Source organism: Equus przewalskii, chromosome 6, assembly GCF_037783145.1.
Source record: "Equus przewalskii isolate Varuska chromosome 6, EquPr2, whole genome shotgun sequence".
Taxonomy (NCBI): domain Eukaryota; kingdom Metazoa; phylum Chordata; class Mammalia; order Perissodactyla; family Equidae; genus Equus; species Equus przewalskii.
This window is the reverse complement of record NC_091836.1, coordinates 41,412,232-41,439,437: the sequence shown is the minus strand read 5'-3', so window position 1 is coordinate 41,439,437 and position 27,206 is coordinate 41,412,232. Positions and strand designations below refer to the sequence as shown.

Here is a 27,206-nt window from a genome sequence, read left to right as displayed (position 1 = left end):
CCGCCCTCACAGGGGATGCTAAAGCAGGCCCTGGGCCCATGTTATTGCAGGGTTCAACTCTCAGTGTAGTTTGAGAAGCTCTCAGCAGCCTTTGGACACTTATGAGTGCCAAGGCAGTGAGGGCTGTGTCTTAGAAGAGATTCACTGTATGAGAGAGCCAAGGAAGAGAGAGAGGGCATCTTGACTCTCGGAGTCTTTATTGCTTAACAGCCAAGGGCGATGACCACCAGTGTGGTCAAGTCGAGACAGCCCCAGAAAGAGCTCAGTCAGGAGGCCTGGCTTCAATACCTGGGACATCGTCAACTTTCTGTGTGATGTTGGCTGAGCTGCTTCACATCGCTTGGTTTCAGTTTCCCCATCCATGAAAGGAGTCACTGTGTTGAGGTTCCTCAAAAATTTGATGTTGAGAATTTCCTCTTGATAGGGTCATGGTGGACAAGTGTGGTCATCTGACCTGCCCAACTGTGGCATTGCTCTCTGGAAGTGGCAGCCCTTTTGCTCACAATGAGTATTTTGGAGGTAAATCCTGAAACATCTCCACCACATCCACTAAAAAAATTTCTAACCTGTTCAGAAACTGCAAATCAGTGAAGTTTTTTCCTAATGCAAAAGCTGACAGTAGTACTTGACTGCTTTAAAATAAACTTGTAAAAACGGCTTCTGCAGATTGCCTTCAGAAAGGAGGAATGGGCATTGAAAGTAAAACTCCTCAATCAAGTGAGTCCAATCATGGAGGGACTTCAGAGAGGATGACTTTAAAAAAAATAATCCATTGAGTGAAATTCACATAACATAAAGTTAACCATTTTAAAATGAACAATTCCGTGCCATTTAGTACATTCACAATGTTGTGCAAATACCGCTTTTATCTAGTTTCAAAACATTTCCATCTCTGCAGTGTAAATCCACTTACCCATTGAGCGGTTTCTCCCAAGGAGAAGGTCAACTGTGAAAGAGCCAACAACTCACCCACAGGCAGTGGGAGATGGTATGGCACTTCCCTGGCACTCATGCACACACGCACTCTCCTCGTTCTCACTTACAACTGTAAAATTAACATGGGTCCTTTCTACTCTAAGCATGGCGCCATAGTGTTGTCCCACAGCCAAACAGAGTGCTAATAGACTACCCATTCTAAGGTCAAACTGCCCGCCTCCAAATCCTGAATCTGTTATTGACTGACCACATCAGCCTTATCCTAGGATGAGATAATAACCTGTATCTCAGAGGGGTATTATGACTTAAAATAATAATGTGTGTAGGCATTTATCTTAGTGAATCAAAAAAAACCTGATCATGCCCAACAAAAGGAGGCGTGTTTGCCACTGAGGAGGAAAGATAGGCACCCAGACTAGTGAAAAGCAGCAAAGTGCATATGGCGTGGAAGCTGGTTCACAGGCTGATCTTGCCTATTAATGTGTCAACTGACCTCTACCCCCACTTACTCAGCTCACTGTATGTGGGAAGACATTTCCAATGTCTGAGGCCATCATGGATGGCATGTCTGCTTTGCCAATTTCCAGTTTGAGGGTTAGCCAATTTTTAAAATTTGCTCAGCCTGAGTCAAATTATTAACCCTATAATGAAGTGAGAACACCAACCAAAATTTCTCTTAGACAGCAACACTCCTACTTGGATAACTTCCTGCCAGGACTCATCCACATCAAGAGTTTCTGCTTCGTGGACCATGGTGTTCAGTTCCCACATCTCTTCATTATTTCTCTCTTATCATGTCCTTAACCACACTGGGCTATTGAACACACAGGACAATCGCAGAAGTATCTATACATAAATCAGATAGAGTCTGGACATGTAGTCCTGGTTTTTGCCATCAATTCCAGTTCCATTTTTCAATTCTAACCAGAGCTTGCTTTTAGTTGTTCTGGACTGTTAGGAAGGACAGTCCTCAATTTGGCCTGTAGATTCCCCCTTAGTCACAAAAATGTCAAGAGCCACTTTCTTGTAGCCACTCAAACTCCAACAAAATCATTCCCCTTAGTTCCACCCCTGATGGTTTTTTCCTCACACCAGCCTTTCTCTTTTTCTGAGAGCCCTAGTCTCCAAATATGCTTCACAAAAGATGTACGTGCCCCTGCTTTTTCCATCCATCATTTCTCAGGAAGCTGTAAGGAATCATGGACTTTGCTCTGTACACATCAATGTCTGGTGCTTTGGTCCTTTGACTTTGGGGGGCCTGTGTTGCCAGGCCCTCTCTTTGGAGTGCTAATCATCTGTTCTCAAACAGGAGCCCACATTATCACCCCAAAGCGTTCTCTGACTCTGAGATCAGTGCTCTCAGCTCACGTGTGAGTGGTGGAAGGCGATTTACTCCAAACTCCTCCAAGGATTCTCTTCAACACTGGAGGCCTTCAGTTGTGTCTCACCCAAGTGTGACCCTTTGTACCTCTGTTTCTGTCAAAGAACCGCTGATGATGTGCTATGTGGGCACTAGACTCGTAGCTCCACCGCACGGGAATTTCAATTGCAAGTGGAAATCTGCTGCAGAACGGATCATAATTTGCTTTAAATTTCAACGTCTTCCCATTTGTTTGGCGGCCCACAGCCCTGTGTGCCCATGCTGTCACTGGCCACTGAGTTACATGTGGTGTTTAGTGGTTATGTCTCATTCTTAGTGAGCTCATAATTCAGAATTTAAATTCACAGAACTGATTAGAAAAGGCATGAATTCATTTTACAGTGAAGACTTGAACTTGAACGATTTTCAGAATGGGTTGGAGAACGAGTTATGTGACGCTTCCATCAGCTCAGTGAGGTAATGAATCCCCATGACTGGCAATCAACAAGCGTTTACTGAGTGCTTGTTTTTCCAGGCACCAACCCAGGCCCTGAAGAGACCCAGATGAGCAGGGTACAGCTCTTGCCATTAAGGAACTCATATGTAGTGGGGATGACAGACAGAGCTGGAACCAGTGCAGCAGTGGAGCAGCTGAGGGGTCTATAGAGATAGTCAGGGGAAGGAGCGGAAAAAGTCTCGTCATCATAAAGGGATTATGAAGGAGATGAGGAGCCTGGGAAGGCATCTGAGAAGCGGAGCCAAGAGGTCAGAGCTGCATTTTAGAAATACTGCTTTCTCAGTATGGAGGATGGAATAGACACAGGCAGGCAAACCAGTTAGGAGGTAGTTGGGGCAGTTCAGATAAGAAATGGTCAGAGCCCCAGTTAGGATCATGGTGGTGGGGATGAAGAGAAGTAGAGAAATACAAGTCATTTTAGACAATGAAGATTGCCAGATGTAGTGACCGATTGGCTTTTGGAATTAAAAAGTCAAGAGGAAACTAAGTTGATTTCTAGGTTTCAGGGATACAAATGAATGATTAGGTATTGGGGTGGTGGAAAGAGGTATTAAATTTTGACTTTTTCCTAATTACTAGGAATTTGATATAACCGTGAGACTGTAATTTTATCGGCAAATGGAAAAAGATAACCAAGTTCTGAAAGGTGTCTGTGTGGAGTCACAGTTACTGTCCCTAAATCATGGTAGAGATTTCTATTACAGAGGAAACGGTGAAGAGGCAAGACTATGTGGGAGCGAAGATCATGGAATAATGGTAGTATCGGTATTATTCACATCTTTAACATTTCCCTCAAATATGCACATATAAAACATGGGTTGATTAAAACCTATATTTCAGATATATATTTCTGGGAAACGACACTGGCTTTACCTAAATTTACTTTAGAGTTAGCCTATAGGGAAATCACAGCTTCTACGGGAAGTGAGGGATGCTTGGAAAATGGCTTCCGCACATTCTTCCTGAAGCTTCAAAGCCTCTTCAGTGGCTCCCGTCGAGGGTCGCAGTCTAGGTTTAAACCAGGAGGCATCCATTGCCTTCTGTGGGTTTTAGTACAAACTTCAGAGATGAGCCAAGGACGAGAGTGGCTCTAGGAGGAACAGGACATTTATCCCTCCAGGAGTTCATATATTGTTGTTTTCTTTTCGTCTTATCTTCCTGAAATAATCTCCTCTCTTTTTACGAGTTGACACATGGGGTGAAGTTTCCCTCATGTGTTAATATAATCTCTGACGGAGTCGAATTCTCTTTCCTTCAGCTTTATTAATTTGTTTCTCATAATTCCAGTGATGTGTTTAGATAGAAAAAAAATAGAAGAGGGAAAAGAAAAAGAAATAATAATAAAAAGCAGAATGCCCCCCAGCGGCAAGCTGGTGTCATCCAGAGGTTGCAGATAATGGATTAGCTTTTACCTATTTCCATAGCAACAGCTTAGCTGCTCTTAAACACTTCTTTAAAAGCTTCTGATAAATGTATCCTGTGACCTGAAAACTTTTCCATCTCCCTTCTGACTTCTTTCATCTTCAACCCCTCCTTTTCCCTTTGCCCCACAAAAACATCGCTTACTACCCATAACCTTGTGGCACTTGTCTTGGTTTTCTGCAGACCTGCTTCCTTTGAGGGCCGGGAGATGGATTTGGCAGTGGGAGATGATAACACTTCTCTGTCACTCCCTCTCTTTCTCCCCCCGCTCTTGCTTTTCTTTCCCCCTCACTTCTTTCTTCTAGATCCCTCTTCCTTTCTTCTTTCTCTTTACCCTTGTCTCTTTTCTTCTCATCTTTCTCTCTCCCATCTCCCAAACTAAATATAAATGGAAGTCATCATCATATGAATCACTGATTGAAAATGAATTGGTGATTCTCAAACAGTTGGAGGATTAATTGAGCACTTACTTATGATCCACCATGAGCTGGGCTCTGTGATGCAGGACGGGGGTGCATGGTGGGATAACATCAAGAGTCTAAAAGGTTGTCGTCGCCTGTATCATCCGTACAGAAATCAAGGTTCTGGCTGAAGGGACAGAGCACTCAACAATTGGACAATAATCCACATGATCGTGGGAGAAATGGATTAGGAATTAAAAGACAGGACTTTAGCTTCTGGTTGCACCACTTCTGTGTGACTTAGAGCAGTCACTTTTGGTTACCTTTTTTTTCATCATTGGCTGTATTCATGTTTTTTAATCTGTAAAAGAAGAGTACACCCTCCAAAAAGAGGTGTTAGAATTGAATAGGGTAATTCGTATAAACACATTTGTGTCTCACAGAGGATGCTACTGGATTAATATCCACTAAAAAAAAAAAAAAAAAAACAGAAAAATGAGATGTAAATATGTGCCAGAATCATCATAAAAGGTTTCATGGACAGGGGGGTTATTTAAGCGGGATGTGAGATGATACTAGAGTTTAAACATGTGGAAGGGAGGAGAAAGATCAAATACAGATAAAAAGTATCAGAGGAGAGAGACAGTCAGGGAAGCTTCTCCTCCATGAAATGCCTTCATTTATTTGCACCCAGCACATAGTAGGACTAATAATACTGTGTGTATGTGTTTTCCTTTTTGTTTCATTTGTTTCACCCAAGAGAAAGACCAAACAAACAAACAAAAAAATTCAGAAGAGAGATAGGAGTGGAGATGAAAATGCAGGAATTGACCTGTTTGCCTTGCTTACCTCAGTGCCCGGTACAGTGCTGAGATCCAGGAGGGCCCTCAGTGATGTTTGCTAAACATTAATCACAATTTAAAGAACGCCTTGGGTCAGGCGACGTTAACTGACAGAGGTTTTCTAGAAGAGTTGAATTCTGAATTGGGTGTTTGATAGATTAAAAGATGTGGATTGAGATAGGCACTGGAGGCCCTTCCCCACCTGCTCAGCCCACCAGAAGACATACTAGGCCCCAGGGACTGTCAAGTGTCCCCTTCCTCCTAAGAGGGCGCTCTGCAGCCAGAGAAAACGCCCTGTGACCAGGCTTTCACAGGGAAACAGTCCTTTCTCTTTCTGTCTCCAGGGCCAAGAAAGGAAGGAAAAGCCCAAGAGTCCTAAAATCCTGAGTTTGCTTGGCTTAGTTCATATAGATACATCTTTAGCTTGTTCATAAGGGATGTGATGCTTCTGTCTGTCTCCACGATGGAGGGGAGAGGACCTCAGATTCCACCACTGCCCATGATGGCCTCTGTGGGCAGAATCCAAATTCCTTTCTGTCTCCCACAGATCTAATCTGGCACTTCCCCTGAGCATTGTATTTAATAACGACAGTTGTAAAGACAATAAAAAAGGTTCAAAATGTTGGTTTTTATTTTATTATTTAGTTTCCATTCTTTTCATAGGGACCCAGTCAAGTAGGGTAAGAATAGGATTTGCTTTTATTATCCTTTTCCATAAAATCCATTTCAAATATGAAATAAGGAACTCATTCTCAGCCAGGGAAATACCAGGGCCTAAGGGAGCACTTATTTTGCGAGAAGGAGTCAGACCTCTGCTCCTCCTGGGGTTTTGAGGGGGTGCACTCCAGGCAGAGGGCCGTTCAAAGGGAAAGGTGGAGTGCAGGGCCTGCCTAGGAGCCTCTGGGCCCAGCCCGCAGCGCCCTGCCTCCCACCATGCTGCACGCAGGTAGCGCCAAGGGCAAGAGTAGCTTTGAAGAGGAGAGGGGGGAGGAAGGGGCACACTATCGCAAGAACCTCAGTGAACACGGGCCAGCTGAGGAGGGGACGGAGGGAAGGAGAGGGGGCAGTCTCCCCTACTGCGTCCTAATGGCAGCGGGAGATGTCTGTGTGTGAACTTTGATTCTGTTTTGCCAGCAAGAATTGGCAGAGCCACCTCTTCTTCCTGTCCTAGGGCACTTGGGTTCTGCTGCCAGAAGCTGGCTAATGAGACGAGATTCCACATACTGTCCTGTTTGTGTGACCTTGGGCAGTGCTCTGGTCTTAATGTTTGTGTCTCTCCAAATTTCATATGTTGAAACCCTAGCCCCGAAAGAGGGTGATTTTAGGAGATGAGGCCTGTGGGACATAACTAGGTTGTGGAGGCAGAGACGTCATGAATGGGATTAGTGATTAGCGCCCTTGTGAAAGAGACCCCAGAGAGCTCCCACACCCTTCCCGCCATGTGAGGACACAATGAGAAGTCTACATCCTGAACGGGGCCCTCAGCCAACCATGCTGGCACCCTGATCTAGGACTTCCAGCTTCTAGAACTGTGAGAAATAACTCTCTGTTGTTTATAAGCCACCCAGTCTGTGGTATTTTGTCATAGCAGCTGACCGTACTAAGACAGCAAAGTGGCCTCTGTCTGGACCCTGGCTTCCTCATTTGTAGAATGAGGGGATTGGATCACTAGGAGATTTCGGAGGTCTCTCAACTCAAAAGTGTCATGATTCCATCAGTCAAAGCCAAGGCCCAGGTTGTCCTAAATGCTTGTGAAGAACTTTGTGTCCGGCTGTAATCCCAGGAGAAAAATCACATACGACCTGTGTTTCTTGTAAGTGATTTTAAGCCCATTTTAGAATGAATATGTTCTGTTCCCTTATTAAAAGTAACTATAATTTTTATTAGAAGAAGGAATATTTTTGTATAGTCCTTTAAAATTCTTTATATTCTCTTTGAAAAGAGACCATCTTTTGTTGCTCTCACTTTACAACAGCTGGAATCCAGCCTTGCACACAGCAGACAGAGTTGATGTGAGGAAGATCACAGAAACTACATGTGTTCGGATCTGTGCTTACATGGCCCGGAGCTCTGATTAACAGGACCAAAGTGGGTGAGGAGGATGTGGTTGCTACCTACTTGTCTTCAGAAGTTTATGCACCTGCATCCTCCTTCTCCATTCTCCCAACTTGAGGATTTGTCAATCATGAGAGTTTTATAAGCCTTTCCCAAGGTTGAACTACCTCCCGAGATAAGCCTAAATTAATTTAAATTTATTGATTCCTCCAGTCAACAAATTATGTTTTTCTCTCAAGGAAGTTTATCTGATTTACCAAATGTAAGTTTTCCTTATAGTTCCAGTGTTCATCCCCTGGCCTCCCACATGGATCGTGCTGAGCTATATCATTCAATGATCCTACCATTTTTCCATGGATCAGTTGACATTTATGGACTCACCAGACTGTTACCCTGAAGGGCCTGTATCAGGAATAGTGCTCTCATCAAGTATACCCCAAGTAGTTCACAGAAAACTCCCAAATAGATAGAAACAGTAAGTCTCAACTCTAGGGCTATCTTAGCCATCGAGTTTGAGGCAAAAAAGAATGCTTTACTCTATTCCTCCTCTCTTTCTAAATTTTTATTTATTTTTTAGTGGAAACCATTTACAATCAAAGGAAACTTGGTGATTTAGTAATATGAGCATGTGGAAAGAGACTTCAGTGTCCTCCTTTTTACCAGGCAAACTCCTCAGCTAAGGTTCAGAATATTTGGAACTTCTGGTGAGTTAGAAAGCTCGGTGTGGACTTGGGCCTGGTAGAGTGGCGCAGGCACTGCCGCTGAGACCCTCACACCCATGACGTCTGGACCTGGCTGTGCTGAGAGACCCCACCTGTGCTCAGCAGCCCTCAGCCAGGTCAGCACTTTTGTGACCAGTCCCTGCTCTTCTCCTGTATTAAGTTGTCCTTGATTCTTAGGAGTGAGCTGGCTTCTGACTTCTTTGGCAAAAACTTGCTGGAAATGGTTCATTTGCTTCTGCCCTGGAACTTGACCTGTCCCTGAGAGACTGATTTGACTCAGTTTGAGGAGTAAATGCCTGGCTCGTGCCAGGGTCTGCTGCCTTTGGGGTGAAGCAGGAACCAACAATTTTGTAGCTCTAGCCTAGAGTTTTTGCTCAAATTAAAACCAGATAAACCTTATAAACATCATTTGTCAGATGTGGAACAGCAGTTGGACTGGGAACCAAGGAAAGCAGATTTTGGCTGATATTTGTCAGTCAGCGCTGGAGAGGTAAGCAGTTTCATCCTCAAGTTTAATAACGTAAATTTCAGGTCTCAGCGTGTTCTCCTTTGCTCTAACATCTGCAGGCCCCAGGAAGCTGCAGTAGGGCAGAACATTCCCACACAGGTCGCCTGCAGGCCTGCTTTCCACAGGTTAGCTCTCTGTCGCCCCCGGCGCCTGAGCAGAGATGACAGGGAGCAAAGAATAGGGGAGAGCATGGTGGGAAGCAGTGGATGGTTGTTTCCAAATTAATATCTTTTCTCCTCTCATTTGGCATTCAAAACCAAACCCAGTAGATCCAGTTCTGCATCAGGCACTTTCATCGGTGAAGTCAGATTGGCAGGGAGTTCAGGAAGGAGAGAATTTGGGGGAAATTCAGGGAAAATGTACAGGAATGCATTATTGATTCTGCAGTATCAGATAATGAGATGTTCCAAATGAGTGAATCTTCTAGCTAACTGAATCTTCCTTTCTAAACATTAAAACTTCTTTTAAGTTTTAGATTATATTTATACTTTTTGTTGAAAGTCTTATACGCATCTCTGCCTTGAAATAGAATACCATATTATAATTTAACCATATCTTGCTTACTCACCATCGTATTTTAAAAGAAGTTAATTATATTTCTCTGCCTCACAGACATGCCACCCAGGTATACTCTTCAGTGGCCGCACATTTCCGAGCTGTTTTCCTGGTGAATCTGCTGTGTTCTTCCCCGTGGGGTGTCACTTGTCAGTGCATCAGCTTATAGCACTCTTTACCCTTCTTACTCCTAATCTCCTGCCCACAGTGACTTAGGAGTAAATGGATGTCTCCAGGGAAAGGCAAATAACCAAGTCTATTAAATCAGCAACTTGATATCCTGCGTGATTCTATGTGCACCATTTAGTTCAGATCAACAAATAATTATTCTATGTCTGCTAAGTGAAGATGCTGCGTTTGGTACTAGGGATTATAAAAAATGCGCTTGAGTGGTTACCATTCATTAGAGGAGACGAGCAGATGCTTCCCATTTATCAGGGATGTCAAGTAGGTAAGGACCATGAGTTGGATCATTGCGTGAAGTGCATCAACAGAAGAAGGTCCAGGTAGAGAAGTAGAATACAGGATTTAATTCACTTTGGTTAGAGAGGGTCCAGGAAGGCTTTAGGGAGAAAGTGATACCTGTAAAAGGTTTTACTGAGTGAGTAGGAGTCCTATAAGTGGAGAAATAATAGATAAATATGTTCTTGACACAGAAACAAGAGCAATGTCCATAAGTTTGAGAATACTGAAGTCTGTCTCCATATCACTCAGAATTAAGCACATAACTTGGTCGGCAGGACTGTTTATTGTATTCAGGGTGCTTTTTAAAAAACTCTTCTTTCTTGTTTTGTGAAAAAAAATGTCAAGTGATTAAAGTTGCTTTTTGGTACCAACTTACAGGTAAATATGGGGGATATTGGAGAACAAGAGAGGGATCAACTCCATAAAGGAGGGAGATGTCTGTTTCCTCCTAAAATGGCAGTCTCTCACATGAATGGGGGCGTGGGCTCATGTAGTGTCTTACCAACCAGTTTTAATAAGGTGCATTGTGGGTCTTCACATTTTTTTTGTATAGTGGTTCTCAAAATGCTGTCCAGAGAACACCAGCATCTGCATCACCTGGAGACTTGTTAGAAATGGAAATACTCAGGTCTCACTCAAGATCTGCTGAATGAGACACAGAGGAGGGTCCCCACTCCGTGTCTTCACAAGCCTTTCAGGTGACTGCGGTGCACCACTGCTCAGAGCACCCAGATAAGGGGGCTGGACTTTGAGAAAAACACTGAAAACTCAAATTTGAACTAAGGAGAGTACAGACATTTGTTCCCTCTGTACCCTGTTTCCTGGTTGCAGTCCACATGGGTTGGCTGACTAGCCATGCTGGGGCACAATAGCACCTTCTTAGGGAGGCCTGTGTGCCCCTTGGTTCTGAAGCCTCAGAACCAAGTGCACTGAGAAAGGGCCCCTCTCTACAGGGGGCTCAGAGTCAGGCACTTTGGGGAAACTCAAATGCCACTTTATTGATTTGCAAATACGCTAAAGCAGCCACATTGGCTAGCCCAAGGAATCTCTCCACTAGCCCATGCCTTCTCATACAAGGTCTAAATGGGACGCTAAACCTAAATTAGAAGGTGGCCGGATCAGGCAGAGGGAACGTAATTGCCCTGTTCAAATGTTTTATAGCATCCAGTTATTCCTCCTGAATCATAGAAATTGTTTCTGCTGCAGAACCCAGGTAGGTAGATTCTACTCCTCAGGATGCTCCCTTCCCTTGGGCAGCAAGGGGCGAATCTGTCACCATCCTTGTCTGAGACTCATTCCCTGTGCTTCCAGATTTAGAGATGCGAATGTCATAGAGTAGGCTAGTCTCAGGACTCCTTCTGCCCTGGGAGCCATCTTGAGGATGTAAGGTGAGTTTGTATTTAGATGATCTCACCCATTGTGTATGACATTTATTAATCAAGGTCAGGGGCAGGGCAGGAGTGATCCTATCCCTCCAGATACGGTCTACATGCATCCAATGATATGTTTCTATTCCAATTACACTAGCCATTATATGAAGACAGAGGGCTGAAAGAGAAGAGATAAAAGGAAAGAAAAAGAGAAACCTGATATGGGTACAGCTGTATTCTGGAAAACAGATAAGGGATAAAATCTTGCTAAAGGATTTTAGCTTCTAATTTAACATGATTCAAGCCTTAAGAAGTTCACTTCATTCTTTGGGAGCTAGGTTTCCCTCTTAAACCGGGAGATCCCTTGAGATGTTCTGATTTTTTAATGTTTTAAGGGAATTGGATAGAGGAGCGTCTATTCCTTGCCTTGCTCCACTCTGTTGCCACTATGTAAATATTGTTACTTGATACGTGATTATTAATATTCATTTGTTGCCTTATCTAGCTTTTAAATGCCACTTAATTCCGGGGGAAAATGAGCGGATGAATGGAAGACTGGGGGAGGGGAGCGATGAAACCTCTGCCCTAAGTGAGCCCATTTAGGGCCACCCTGGAGTCTGTTATGTCCACTCTCATTTGTTTTTGGAGCCAGTGTGTGTGTGTGTGTGTGTGTGTGTGTGTGTGTTTAGTAGGGAGCAGGAATTCTGTACCTCTTTCTAAGCTAGGACCAATTCTTCAAAATACTCACTTTCCTTTCCAACCTGCATCCTTTCAAGCCTACTCTCTCACTTTTCCAACCTTTTCCCACTGACTTCATGTACCCCTCTGCCCCCTCCCCCAGCCTCTATCTCCACCCCTAACAAGCTGGGCAGGTTGGTAAGTCTTGGTCAGAGTTGCAGGGAGAAAGGATAACTGTTCTGAGTCTACCGCACACACACCCAGCACATTTGTAAGCCCCAGCCCTGTTTGCCCTGAGTCCTCCCAAATGCTCTGTGTTTCTGCCTTGGGCACTTTCAGTGGTACAGCCTCTAACTGTACTGAGTTTTTATCACCTTGAGAGGATCACAGCAGCTTCCAGGCCTAAGATCTCATTTTTACACCCCTAGGAGAAATGAAATCCATTGGAAATTAATCATCTATCATTTGAGGGTTAATCTGGGTCTCCTCCTCCACCTTCCTTCAAGACATACTGCTCGACACCACCTCCAGTGAGGGAGCGTCCTTCTTCTGTTCAGTGACTAAATGTGGAGTAACCATTAGGAGTGATGGTAGTGTCAGAAAACTTTCTTTATGAGGGCTTTAAATTCTCCACTTCAAAAAAGTTGGGAAATACTTAATTTAGAGATTGAAAAAAAAACCCCCACCTTCCAATAAAGTGGATGTTGTGTTATTAAACTGACCTTTTTCCTAAGAGAATAAATCTGATGAAGCCTTGTCACTACACTTGGAGGGTGATTTCTATTTTTTCTAGAAGTAACATGCCTTTATCCCCCCTGTTGGATTGGAAACCCAGCTGTTCCCCTTGCCAGATTACCTGCTTGCCATTTCCAAGAATCTCTAGTCATAGCCATCCTCTCTACAACCACCTTAACATACTGTAGCGAGGCACGGAGTTCCTCCCTCTACTCCTTTTCCCTGAGATGCCTCCAAGCCCCTCAGGCCCTGACTCATCCCACCCACTCTCTCTTGTCTGGTGGACAGTGAATGGTTAGGGACAGGATCGACGCCTGTGAGTCCAGATCAACTTTGCCACTCCCACTCTGCCCTTTTCTGCCTCTAATTATCGTGTGGCCCCAAGCTAAATTTTAGTATTTCTTCTCTTGCATTTTCAAAAGAGGAAAGAAAGTATTTCATGAATTTTAGCTCAAATTAAGTGAGGACCCCACTGCACTACTGAGTCTGTGCCAGGCATGATTTCTTTCAGCCTCATCTTGCTGTGTCCCACAAGCCTCTGACATTTGCTCTGGAGACACATGTTTAAAGTGGCCTTTACATTTGGTGCCCAGGTTTATAGGAAGTGCCAGTCCACAGGTGTGTTTGTGTGCAGAGAGTAATTATTAGCCTGAATCTTGAGAAGTGCGTCTGGCACCCAGTCAGATCTCTGTTCCCACTGTGGCAATGGAAGGTGGGACCACCCAGCCGTCCCTTTGCCCAGCACTGGCATAGACCAACGCCCCAATCCCTGGGGCAGCAGAGACCAGGGGAATTTGGAACGAGCCATATCTGAGACCAGTAGCAACTGGCACTGTTCTAAGCGCTTTATAGCTACCATTCATTTTAATCCTTACAATACTCCTGCATTTAGGTGCTAACTGTATGCCTATTTTATAGATGGAAAAAAAAATTGAGGCACAAATAGGTTGATAAACTCACACAGCGAGGAAGTAGTAGTGCCAGGAAACAGGCCATACCCTTTGTCTCTAGAGGCCAAGCTCTAACAGTAAATGAACTCTAATTGATGTATGTAGAAAGATGACTTATCAAAAAGGACACTGGCAAGTCCAGCCAGCCAGGGAAAAGGACGTGAAGAGAGAGTTCACTGAGAACAGTGCAGATCAGCCTCACACATGTGAAATGACGCAGTGAGAACGCCTAGAAATACCACTGCTTATTCATCATGTGTGCTGCTGACAAGACAGCTGGGGAAACGGGTGGTCTCATGGATGTGAGCGGACGTGAGAGATGGTAAAACCCCCATGGAAAGAAATCCATCAACAATCATCAACACTACAGAGGCATTTACACTTTAAACCAATACCTATGCTGAGGGCTATCCCATACACATACTTTCACAAGTCTAACACACACACACACCAGACACACACAAGGTAGTGTGAGTGCATTGTGATAGCAAAAGATTGAAAAAGAAATGAACTCACATATCTGTGAATAGGGCACTAGCAAACACGGATGAGTGTAGGACAGACGGGTGCAGGGGTGAGAGTGGCAGGCAAACTTCTCTGTGTAGACTTTTTACATCTGGTTGCTGTTTGAATCATGGAAATGTGCTAATATTTTGAAAGGTTACATTAAATAATTTGAAAATAAGATACTATATAGCTCATAGAATCCTGGGGAGCGCTGAGCACCGTTGTAGCATATCTCTTGTTTCCTAGGAAAGGGGAGAACATTTCTCTATGCAAAAACAAACGTTCTCCGTCAAGCCCCTCACCATCATCCTCAGATTTTCTGACACCAGGGTATGGAAGTGAAGCTTAGTTACTTTTTCTTCTTCATAATAAATGAAACAATGGGGGGGAGGTATTTTCTTTCTAAATCTCCCCATTTCACAGCCCTATAATCAACTTCAAGTGTAGTGACATCACTGCTGCGTAACATCTGTTCGCAGCCTTGATGTGCCCTGGAGCGAGACTTGTAAGTGTGTTATTAGGCTCCTGTGAAATGGCAGAAGGCAATCGCTCCCCTCCCCTAACAATACTTAAGTGAACATTATCTGGGAAGTGAAGTCCATAAAAATAGACAATGTTTAATAAAATGATTGAAAATATTATTAGAAGACACATCAAATTAAGTTGATTTAAAGTCCGCAGGACTCTGAAATTTATGATGAGTATGCCATGGGCTCATTGGGATTGTAATTTGGAGAATCCCTATAAAACCTGGACTAGGGCCATCCTTTTCTGCTCGAGGCAATTTTTCCTATGAGCGTCCCTGAGTACAATGAGAAATATCTGGGCATGCGACTTTTTTCTCTCCTCTCTGGCTGCTGGTGTGTTGGATGCAATGCAGAGCACACTAATTCATGTAAGCAGAAAGTAAGGACCCAGCTTTCCCTCCTTCACATACCCCTGGGAGGTTTAGTGAAAGCCAGAGAAGAGGGTTTTCAGGAAAAGTGGCCTCCTTTTGCAGCTGAAAGTACTGAGGCTGAAGGCACTATCGTAAATATCCATGGCTCTTTACCTGGCATGCTGGCTGAACCTCATTAACCTGAAATATTTTCTGGGCTAGTGACGCTAGAGCCTCTAGTAACCTTTCAGTCGGCTACCTTGATACTTAATGTGTTTTAAACATTTTTGGCACAATTGCTTTCCAAAAAGGTTTTGCACAATATTTTCAGCCTAAGCTGTCTAAAATACTATAGAACACTTGTTGCTGGGAATAATATTTTCCTTGGTAAAATACTTGCACCGTTATGACATGTTAAACATTTAAAGATAGTTTCAGACGTGTTTTGTTTTTGAAGGCAAGGGGAACGTAAATTCCAGTGGGTGAGTGGTGAGTCCAGGAGATCTGACCCCTCAGTAAATGGCTTGAAGCATTCCACTGGAAGCATCCAATGACACCGGAGTACTGGGAAGCCACATTTTTTTCTAACGTGCTTTAATTGCTTTTTGCTGGGGCCAGGGATATTTATGGGTTAGGAGATTGCCAAGTTATTTATTAGATGGAGTATCTAGGGATAGACTAATATAAATCACTTAGGCTGGTATTGAATATACCAGACACTCGGTAATTTAAAAAGCTTTAATAAAAATGCTAAAATATGAGACTTGTCTTTGGCTGTAATGAGACTCAGTTATCATGTTTTTATCAGCGATGTTCAGTCACGTACCCCTCCCCATTTTCCCAATGTAAGAAGCTGAGGATGCAATCCTTATTTTGAGACTCTCTAGATTTTGTTGGAATTGAGAGAGATTTCAAAGATTTGAGGAAGGACATATATGAACTATATTGAGGCCTAATGGCTGACTTCTTCACACTTAAAAATCTAAGGATGTTCTTTCACATCAGAAATCCTGTCTTTTGTGGATCCAGCACAGTGGTGAATAATAAAAGGGGGCTATATGGGGTTGAACTTGGCCGTAGAAAGCTTACATATTGTATCTTCTATATGATATGGACGACATCACTGTCACTGCTACAGCCAATCCCTGTTCTACAAAGGACAGAGTCAGAACTCATTGAGTTTAGAGCCAGTGGAATCCCTGAGAACCAGAATTGTAGCTTTTATTTTCTTTAGTGAGAATACTGAATGAGAAGTATATGTCACTCCATAGTTTTTAAAGTACACTTATTTTTGTGATCTCATTTGTTCATAACTAGAACTTTTTAGGAAAGTTTTCTCATCTCCATGTCACAAATACTGAAACGGTGGGTCATGGAGAATAAGGGAATTGCCATTTTCATGTAATTACTGAAGGGAAAAGTGAGGCCTGAGCTACAGGTCCTACCCTCTTCCTTCCCACGGCAGCATTCAGCCATGGACAAGATTATGGACCAGAACCGATTTCTTTAAGATTTTCAGAGTCCCACTTTCCTCTCAAAATGAAGAGTTTCTGTGTCTGATCCCAGGGAATTTCTTTCTTCAATTCTATCTCAGGCCTGGGCACATGATGACTACATCTTGAGTGCAGGGGTGAGGTGCAACAACCTACTCTTGGCAGCACAGAGCAGGTTGAGAAGAGAAGAGAAGAGGGGACATCCAGTCGGCAGGCAGAGAAATTACTGGGGAGAATGCCAAGACTAATTCCCAACGGATTGTCTGAGGGTGAGGCCATGTCTGAAGGGACAGCCAGCTCAGTTGAGATACCACTGAGGCTCTGAGGTTGCTATTCAGGTGAGTAGAGCACAATAGGGACATGCAGCCAACCCTTGTCATCGGAAAGCTCTGGGTGGGGGGTGCATGGCGCAGAGCAGGGCAGGAGCCAACAATACTCCCAGGTGGCCAGGTGACAGGCTGTCAGATGGAGCAAGTCAGGGAGGCTCAGAGAGGTTGGGGGGACCAGCCCCCTGCTGATGTGACCATCCAAAGGGATGTTCCAGCCCTGGGCAGAGACTGGGTATTAGGCAGGATTATAGGACAAACTTTGAAGAAGGATCTCAGAAGAAGCTATTTCCCTATCTCTCTCCCTTCAAAATAAGACATTTGACATTTGGGACAGGGAGACAAGATGGACACACAAAGGTTATATCAGGAGCACCTGGTGACAGGCTGTTGGGCACTGAAGAAAGACCAAGAAGGCCAGGAATTGATGTGGGACTGGAGGTGGGGGCTGTGAAATCCTAAGTGTAAACAGGTCAAGCTTAATTCTGAGACCAGGCATCCTACTTCCAACTGCCACAGCCAGGGATGGCTTAAATATGCTAGAACTGAGGCTGAAGACGGGAGGCATCAGCGACTCAGGGAGAGACTGGAGAGCAGGGACTGCTGAACACTGGGTCAGGGTCATCTCTTCTCAGACTTCTTCCTTCCACGATATTCTGTGATGCAGGAGAATAAAATGAGGGGTCCAGTAATTTGAGGAAGAAAATGAGAAAAGGCTGGTGATCAAGAAGATGCTGGAAGCTCACCTGGATTACCTCCTTTTGTTTTACCACCTACGCAGTGAGGCAGGTGTTGTTGGTGTTATCTGCTCTTTCAGATAATCCAGTTGAGGGCCACTTCTGCTCCAAACCCTCTAAGAATTCCTCAGTACCTACCACATCTCGCCCAGACTAAAAGGCCAGTGAGCCAGGGTGCAGAGATCGTGGCTTTTGGAGCCAGGCCAACTTGCGCTGCATCAGGTTTGGCTTTGCGCTGGCCGAGACCTTGAGTTCTGAAGTCAGTCAGAACTGTGTACAAATCTCACTTCCTCTCTTTCTGGCTGTGTGGCAATAGGTAACTTATTTAACCTCTCTCTGCCTCTATTTCCTCATCCTTAAAAGTGAAATGGTAGACCTGCCTCACAGGGTTTTCACAAGGATGAAATAAATGATGTATGGCAAATTCCTGGTATGGTGACTCCTGACACTTATGAAATTCTCAAAAAAGGACAGTGGCTGGCCAAAAAAAAAAAAAAATTCTAGAAGAAGAATTAAAGAGCTATTGACATTTACCATGTGGTAGGCACTATGGTGAAAGTCTTTTCTATTCATTTACTATTTATTCCTGACAAGGACCTGTGAGTTACCCATGATCACTATCCTGCTTTACAGTTTGGGAAATGGGGGTAGAGGCACTTAGTAACTTGTTCAAGGTCACACTATGAATAATAGGGGAGCCCAGATGACGTTAACAAAAGACAAAGACACAGTTAAAGAGGGAGGGTAGAGAAGGGAGAGGTCTGAAACCAGTACCTACAGGGACCCGAAATACCAAGGGTCCCCCGTGTGATGGAGAGGCTTGGGTTAAAAGAGGCTTGGGTCTACCACCTCACAACAAATACTTGAGAGAACTGGGACTAGAGCCGAAGTGTTTCCTTAACTGCAAAATGAGGAGGTTGAGCTAGGTGATCCCTAAGGTCTTTTTTAACTTGAAAATTGTATGATGTAAATTAAACCCTGTGATTCTAAGTGTGTGTGGCAAGAAGAACTCTCACAGGGAGACAGCAAGTCAGGAGAGGAAGGAACAAAAGGAGCCTCCTAGAGGGAGGGCATCTCCATGCCCTAGAAAGAGCAGAATGAGATGAGAAAGACTCTGACTGCATGCAATTTCTCTGATCACGGCCAGTTGCTTGAATTGTGCAAATTAAAAATAGAAAATGAGTGTCTAAGTCTATAAATAGTTTCTGTGAAGACAACCATTAGAAACGACCTCAGCAAAGCTTGAGTCGTTTGTGATGTCACCCAGTCCCTGGCATGTATTCATGTTTCTGTAATTCATAATCATTTGTTCTCGTTCCAACCATTTCTTTCATCAAAATAGAACCAAGAAGAGAAAAGCAATCAGAATACAGCAGGTCTAATCTTATGCAGCCTAATATAAAACCATATCACACCAGGATGTGTAGGGAGTCCAAGTTCACATTCAGAGTCTATAAAACTGAATAACATGGACGTCGCCCAGCCTCCTAAGCATCAGGATGTGACCTCATGCAATTAGGCCTAGTCTCAACTCTCTGGCTGCCCCACTGGATCTAGAGAGGTTGTATTTTCTGGAAAATCTCTTTGCACTGCCAGTGAAATTCAGCACACATTGATTGAGCACCTACTAGATACCAGGCATTGAGAAGCCCTAGGGATACTGAGATGAATACAGAGTAGTCCTTGGTTACAAAGACCCCCTCCCCAGCGGAATGTGACAGAGAGACACAGAAAACAATAGAACAACGTGAAGAGTGCTTTAACGCTTAATCCGTATCCTGTCAATCCTCAAGCTTTTTTCCTTTACTTCTTAAATGCGTCTCACATCTATCTCTCTCTGCCCATCTCTCCTGCTACCATGCGTGTCCAAGCTCCCACCGCTTCACTGCTGGACAACCTCCTACCCAGTCCTCCCATGCCCAGTTTTGCTCCACTCCAGTCTATTCTCCACACTGCAGATAGCAGTAACCTGTTTGCAGTATAAATCTGTCCTGCCTCCAACACTCATCATCACCACCACCACCACCACCGTCATGGTCATCATCATCATCATCTTTAGACACTTTAATGCCCTCTCCCATTTCTCTTATAAAAAAGACCAAAGCCTTAGAGTTTCCTCCAATAGTCTATAAGTTCTGGTTTCTGCCTGTCCACCCTCCACTTGCAGGATTTGACTATTTTCACTTCAGCCACAGTCTCCCAAGCTAACCCTGATCTAAGAGACTTTAAGAGCCTTTGCATATGCTAATCCCTCTGCCGGGAACAAACCTCACACACAAACTCACCAACCAGGACAAACGTCCTGTTACGGTGATCATGGTTCCTTGCACCACTTCAAAGCACACCCAAAGCGGTAATCACACAATGATTCCTATGATTATTTATCAGGGTCAGTGTTCTCCTCTAGACACTAAGCTCCAGAATTTACATGAGAGATGGACCTTGTCTGTCCATTCTACTACCCCAAGGTAATCCTAGGTCATAGCAGGCACTCAATAAATGTTTTAGAATGAATATAGCACATCATTTTGGACTGGTAGCCATGGAGCACAGACTTATATTCATCTCTAGAAGGGGGAGAGCTGACGGGGGAGTAGTATATCTCAATATCAGTTTTCAAGAGTGAGCAGGACTTGAACCAGCAGATGAGTGGGGAAGAAGGCACATGGGCAGAGGGTAGAGCACATGTAAACATGTGGAATTATGAGTGAGTGTGGGGTGTGTAGAGTATTGTCAAACAGGCTGATGTGGGTGGGGCAGCACAGCTTGTCGTGAGAAGGGGAAACAGTGGGCAAGTAATGAGAGGAGAGTTATGCAGGTGAAAGTTTAGCCTTATGCGATCAATTATCAATAAATGAAAAAGATATTTTCAGAGAACCCACAAGTAGGGGGTTGCCTTCTCTCCTCGCAGTGCAAGAACGTCTGGTTCTACCTCTCAAGAGCTGACAGGCCATGATTTATTTTAATAACATCTTCATGGGGATATAATTCCTTTACGAAAAAATTCATCTGTTTAAAGTGTACAACTCCGTGGCTTTTAGTACATGCACAAGGTTGTGCAACAATCACCACTACCCAATTCTAGACTATCTCCTTATCCTGAAAAAGAAATCCTACACCAGCAAGCACTCACTCCCTATGGACCCCTCTCCCAAGCCCCTGGTAACTAATGTACTTCTTGTCTTTATGGATTTGCCTATTCTGGACATTTCATGTAAGTGGAAATGGTACAATATGTGACCTTTTCTGTCTGGCTTCTTCCACTTAACATAACATTTTCAAGGTTCATCCATATTAGAGCATGCGTCAGTACTCCATTCCTTATTACAGATGAATAATATTCCGTTGTATGGATATACTGCACTTTGTTTATCCATTCAGCTGTTGATAGGCATTTGGGTTGTATCTACTTTTTGTCTATTATGAATAACACTGTTATGAATATTCGTCTATGAGTTGTGTAGATATATATTTTTACTCTTCGTAGGTATATACCTGGGAGTTGAATTGCTGAGTCATGTGGTAACTCTATCTTTAACCTTTTAAGGAACTGCCAGACTGTCTCCCAAGGCTGCTGCACCATTATAGGTTCCCCTAGCAATGCATGAGGGCTGGAATCTCCCCACATCCTCACCAACTCTTGCTATCTGCCTTTCTGATGATAGCCATCCTAGTGGATGGGAAGTGGGATCTCATTGTAGTTTTGATTTGCATTTTCCTAATGAATTGTGATGCTAAACATCTTTTCATGTGCATACTGGCCATTTGAGTATCTTCTTTGGAGAAATGTCTATTCAAATACCTTGTATATTTTTAGTTAGATTATTTGTATTTTATTAAGTTAAATGTGTTTTTATATATTTTGGATACTAGTCCCTTATCAGATATATTATTTGTAAAAATTTTCTCCCATTCTGTGGGGTTTTTTTTGCACTTTCTCAATAGTGCCCTTTGAAGTACAAACTTTGCTTCAAAGAGGAAGGAACTGAGATTTAGAAAATGAGAAATTAGGCACAGATTAAGCCATTTATAGATCTAAACAGAATGAATACTTTCAAAAATGAGTGTAGAAAAATGAATAAAAACGACTAACCTTCATTAAGTACTTATTTCTGGGCATTGTGCTAGTGTGCTACATATGTTTCCACTTAATTCATACAACTACCTAGAGACAGAAATTTTGTCATCTTCAATTTACAGATGAAGAACAAGGGGCTCACAAGGGTTAAGCTAAAGTTGCCCAAGGTTACACAGGTCTGTTGGACTCCAGGACCTAAGCTATGGCACATGGCCTTCTCATATGCTGTTTCAACCATAGCATATCAACTTCATGTGGAGTGGTGCTAGAATCACACATTTCAATCCTCAATTACCTTTGCACAAAGAAACCTTTCAGCTTTAGAAAAGTCTTGTCTAACTCAGGTTTGGTGTCTCACACGTGTATAATAATGTGTATAACATGGTGTGGATAGTACGCATTTATTCAGTTAACAGATTTTTATTAATCACTTATTATGTTCAAAACCAAGCACAGTTCAATACACTGGGAGTATAGTGATTTCTAAAGGTACAGTTTAGGGCCAGAGACACTTTAAAAAATAGTCATACAAATAAATATAAAAGCACAAAACTATACTAAAATCATTGAGGAAAATTTAAAGTTTGAAAAGAGCTCATAAGAAGAGGACCTGAATTAGAGGGTGGGGGTGGAGGGGGTGATGGGGCTGAAGTCATTAGCAAAGCCTTCTCTGAGGAAGTAACATTCAAACTGAGCCCAGAGGAAAAGAAATATGTGAGAAGAAGGTGGAGATTATGCCAGGGAGAGGAAAGGGTAAGTGTCGAATGTCTAGGATGGAAAGCCCTCAACAGGGTAGGACACCCACTTTACAAACCCGTGCATTTGTACACTGCCTTTGTGGGGGAGAGGACGTCACTACATGTCAGGTTTTGTGTTATATAATAGGAATACAAGGATAAATATAGCAGGTCTCTTCCTTAGGATAGCTCAGTTGCAAAGATGAATGGTATGATAAAGACATAAACAAGAGTGCCTTGGGAACAGAAGTGAGAGCAACTAAGGCATCATAAAGGAGCTCATATTCGAGTGTTGAGGGAGTGGATCACATGGCACAGAAGTAGGAAAGTGTTTTCCAAGCAGAATAAATAGTGTGTGTAAAGGCACAGAGATGAGAGCATGATGCAGCCTCGGATATGTGGGGCTGCTTGTTAGCGAAGGGGCTGGGACTTAGGCTATGGCCAGACTGTGAATGGGTTTGTAAATCCTGCTAAGGAGTTTGGACTTTCAGTCTTAGCTAGGGCCAGGTGTTGGGGGTGTTAGGCAGAAGCAAGATATTTAAGAGGCAACTGTGCTAGGTGTCTGGGGTGTGAGTTATAAAATAGTGGCAGGTTGAGAAATGAAAAGACTTTTATAACATCCAAGCAAGAGATGATGAGCTTCTCAACTAAACCCGTGGCCGTGAGACTGGAGAGGAGGGCCAGGCTTCAGACGTACTGGGATATTTAAGAGCAGGAGAGCATGCTCAGGGTAAAGAGAGAAGGTGTAAACGCCTTATCGTAACCCGGAGCCCAAAGATACCTTTGGAAATCTACCTCTTCCTCAAGATACTTGATTGCAATCTCATAAAGTATTGTTTGTCTGTCTGCCTCTTGGTGTATGTATATATGCAGAGAGACAGACAGACAATGTTCTAGCTAGGCCTGTATCTATGTTTATATCTATCTATCTGCCTATCTAAAATGACCAAATTTGAAGTTGTTGTAGTTGTGCACTGACACCTGTACAGTCCCGTGCAGTCCCTGCTGTAACCCACCACCATCAATGAAATCAGAGACAGGCACCCCCAGCAGCAGGAAGGGCTGGCCTAGTGTCTGCAGATGTGACTGACAACTCACGGTGCTATTTGTAATCCTTTAGTTAGACTCTTGTAGGATCTATCATTTTCTTTAAGTAATTTTGGCATTTCGAATAAGATTATTATACGTTTTTTGTGTTTATCTGTATATTTATAAACACTAGCAATATACATATTCATTTTCCATGGAGAAGTGTCTGCAAATTGAACAAAGTTCTCCTGTCAAAATATGTGGAAGCATTTAAAGTCATTTCCAAGTACTTCTTTCTTCAAAAAGTTATCATGGAGACAAGAGGACAGTCATAATTCTATTGCCAAATTCTGTTCAGATTTAAAATTAAATTGAAAGTATTGAGTATCTCCCTTGGCAAGCATTGCCTACATGTCTTTACATGGACCTATAGAGACAAGGATGAGCAAGGTGGACCCCCACCCCAGTGACATGCGGTGTGCCGACTGAGGCAAGATGGCTCTGTGCGCTGCCTAAGTGCTGTGAGGGAAGACGCACCAGGAGGACGTTGGAAGTAGAGGAAACAAATATGCCAATATGAATATTACGTTTGGAGCATTGATAAGAGGTTAAACAAAGAGGCAGCATAATATAATGGAAAGAACTCTGTCATTAACTAACCATGTAATTTGGGGCAATTTACTTAACCCTCCCCATGCCTCAGTTTCTTCATTTTTAATAGGGAGAACATTTGTTCTATTTATCTCATAATTTGTGAGGAAATCATGAGATAATGCATGTGCAAGTAATTTAAAAACCATCAAGTTACATACTAATAAGTAATACATATTACATATTACATATTACATATTACTAATAAGGATATCATAATTGAGAACAGAAAGAACTTCCCTTTCTCCCAATTCATTCTCTGCACTTCCTTTCTTACCGGTGACCCACACCCTTGAAACTGTACTTTTCTTTCCTCCTTTGAGAAAATAACTACAGAGAGAACATTACAGACTTGCAGAGGATGAGGAGCAGCCCGGCCTGGGGCTTGGTGGGAATGTCCCGATTAACATCCCAATTCCCCTCCAGGAAGCTGCCTCCTAATGGATGGCATTGACTGAGTGCCTGGGGAAAGAGGAGGTGGTGATAATTATCCACGGAATTTCACAAATCTCTCTTAACCCAAGAGCCCTTAAACTATCAGATGAAATGTAAAATGTGTGCAAGTGATGGCTCTAATTGGGGCATGTTGAGAGATCTGTCCTGGGCATCACAGCTGCAAGGACTAAATCGTCTCCCCTCCACGACCACACGCCCCCGCCCGCACCATGCCCCCCACTCCCCCACCACACCCCCACTCCCCCCCAACCCCGCTGTGTCTACCTCACCACCAGGGAGACTCTTGGTCTACAGAAAGAGAACTTCAGATGGCCTAACACATCCAGCTAAAGCTGACATTATTCTGAGAATATTTTGGAATGTGCACTGAAGTTGTTGCTTTATAAAAGTGAAAAAAGTATTGACATGTCTAAGCCCAGAACTATTTTTTAACAAGCTAGAAAATACTGAGAAGCAAGTAGTACAGTTTTCTCAAGAGAATGCAGTGTAGTTTGAATGCACACTATTTTTTCCCAGTGTGTCTTTGGGTAAAATATGTGCAATGAAATTTCAGGCCAAATCCAAATGCAGAAATAACCCAAAATATGGCAGATTTATAAGCTAGGTAATTTTTATTTATTTGCTAATGCAGATTCCCTTAAGAACTCAAATATTCTGCGTGTTACTTATGGCTTCTCCTTGAGAAGGCTTACCTCTAAGTTCTCCACAGCATCACACTCCAGGCTGCACGGATGTCTGAATCAAGCATCAGCCATAATTCTCCTTCACCACTGACTCAGGGTGGTTTGGAATCCACTAGTTCTCTACCTGTTTGGTAATTAATAATTCATAATTAAACTGGCAGTTTGAATAAATCAGTGTAACTGTAGGCTTGGAGCTTCCTCTCTCTGTTGTCCTTTTACTTTGAGAGTCTGAGAGAAAATTAAGAAAGGTTTACGTATCTGAAATTCTCCATTGAAAGTTTTGCTTTTCCCCTGAAGTTGTTAATTGGCTCTTTGAATCTTTCTTTCAAAGAGGAATTAGGCAGGTGCCCTTGTCAGCCTTGTGCCGACCCTGAGGAAACAGAGATGTATGCCATTCCATCCTTACCCCCAAGCAGCTCCCTCTCTAGGGAAAGAGACAGGCAGGAAGCTGTCAGCTGTAGTACAACATGCTCACTGCCCCTCCAGCGAGATTTGGACCAAATGCAGTGGGACAGATGAGTGATTCTCTTTTCAGGATTTGGGGAGAGGTCAGGGAAAACTGCAGAGGGGAGGTGACCTTCAAGGTCCCTTGAAAGATGAGTCATGTCTTTTCAGGTAGGAAATGAAGAGAAGATGAGGAAAAGCAAAGCCGTGGACGTGCTTTTGCTTTTACCCTGTTCTCAGGAGGGCCAGGATCCGGTGTCTGCAACGTGCTGTGTTAGTGAGGACTCTCCCCTGGATGAGGATGTCAGTGGGTTGGGGGTTAGACTGCAGGAGGCTTAGGTCATGCCAAAGAGGCTCTGCGTTGTCTGGTGGGCCACGGTGAGCTAAAGGAGTAAGTCGGGGAGTAGTTTGATTACATTATTGCCTGAAAAGATCCGTGTTTTCTGGCCACATGGAGGCAATAGGTTGAAGAGATCCAGAATCGGAAAGAGACCAGATGGGAGGTTCCGGGTGGGAGGCTCGTGCAGCTGCCCATGTGAAAACTGCTGAGAAACTCAGTGGACAGGACAATGGCGATGAGAAGGGAAAGTCGAGAAGGACTCTATGTAAAATACATAATTTTCCAATGCCAAGCTTTGAACTGAATTAAGAATCAGGCCTGGAGGTGGGACAAGGTAGACAGCAAGACCAGGGATCACGTCAGCCTTTGCAAAGCTAACGGCAACTGGACCTGGACCCAGCCCACGAGAGGATACAGTTTATATGAAGGATGTTATTGTTGCTGTTGTCATTCTTATTGTTGTCACTTAGGAGCTAACATTTATTGAGGCTTCCTGTATATCAGGCACTCTGCTAAGCCGTTGTTCTATTGAAACTCACAAGACAAGGAGTTTGCCACTACTCTCATTCGTATTTCACAGGTGAGGAACGAAAGCTCGAGGAGGCGGAGGCAGGTTCCCTTTCCCCAGTTCATTCAGCAGGTGAGGAGTTGAGCTCCAGACCCCTGCTCCTAACCACTAGGCTACAAGGCCATTAAAAATAGGTGTTATAATCTTATAGTGACAATAGTAGCAGGGACAATATGTTGCAGGTGGGGTCTAGGGGAAAAAGCATTTAACTCTGATTGGGCAAGTTGGAGGAAATTTCACTGACTTGCAAAGGATCTGTTTAAGGAATGGGCAGGAATTTTCAGGTAAAGAAATGAGAAAGAAAAAAATTCCAGGATGGAATGAGCAGTGCAAAAGTCAGAGAATTCGAAAGGGTCTGGACTCCTCAGGAAATGGTAACTAACTCCCTGTGGGGGGCTTTGTGAGTGAGTTACTGCAGAAAAAGGTGTAAGGGGCTACTCATGGGTATCTGCTTAAGCCAGCAATTCCACTAAAAGGAAGCAGTATGTGGACAGAGAGGAATTCTCGGAACACTGTAAGATTTTCCCTTCGGTTTTGCCTTTCAATCGACAAGCACTATTGCCTGTCTCTTCAGTCCCGCTGCTTCCCTCCCGCCCCACACACATCCCTGCCTCCTGCTACAAGACACACTGCAGAGCTCCTTCTATCAGGAGTGCTCTGTAAATGTTGTGTTATTGGCCACATCCTTGGCAAATCAAGCAGTTTGAAAATTATCATTGAGAATAATGTTCATCATAAAGGAATGCTGTACAAATATTTATAGG

The 27,206-nt window shown here is 43.5% G+C and overlaps 1 protein-coding gene across 12 annotated transcripts in view; it reads left to right on the top strand.

Moving 5' to 3' along the window:
- The window catches only part of OPCML (opioid binding protein/cell adhesion molecule like), a 1,020,156-nt gene that overhangs the window by 880,378 nt on the left and 112,572 nt on the right, over positions 1–27,206 (top strand). The gene's annotated exons all lie outside the window — the stretch shown is intronic.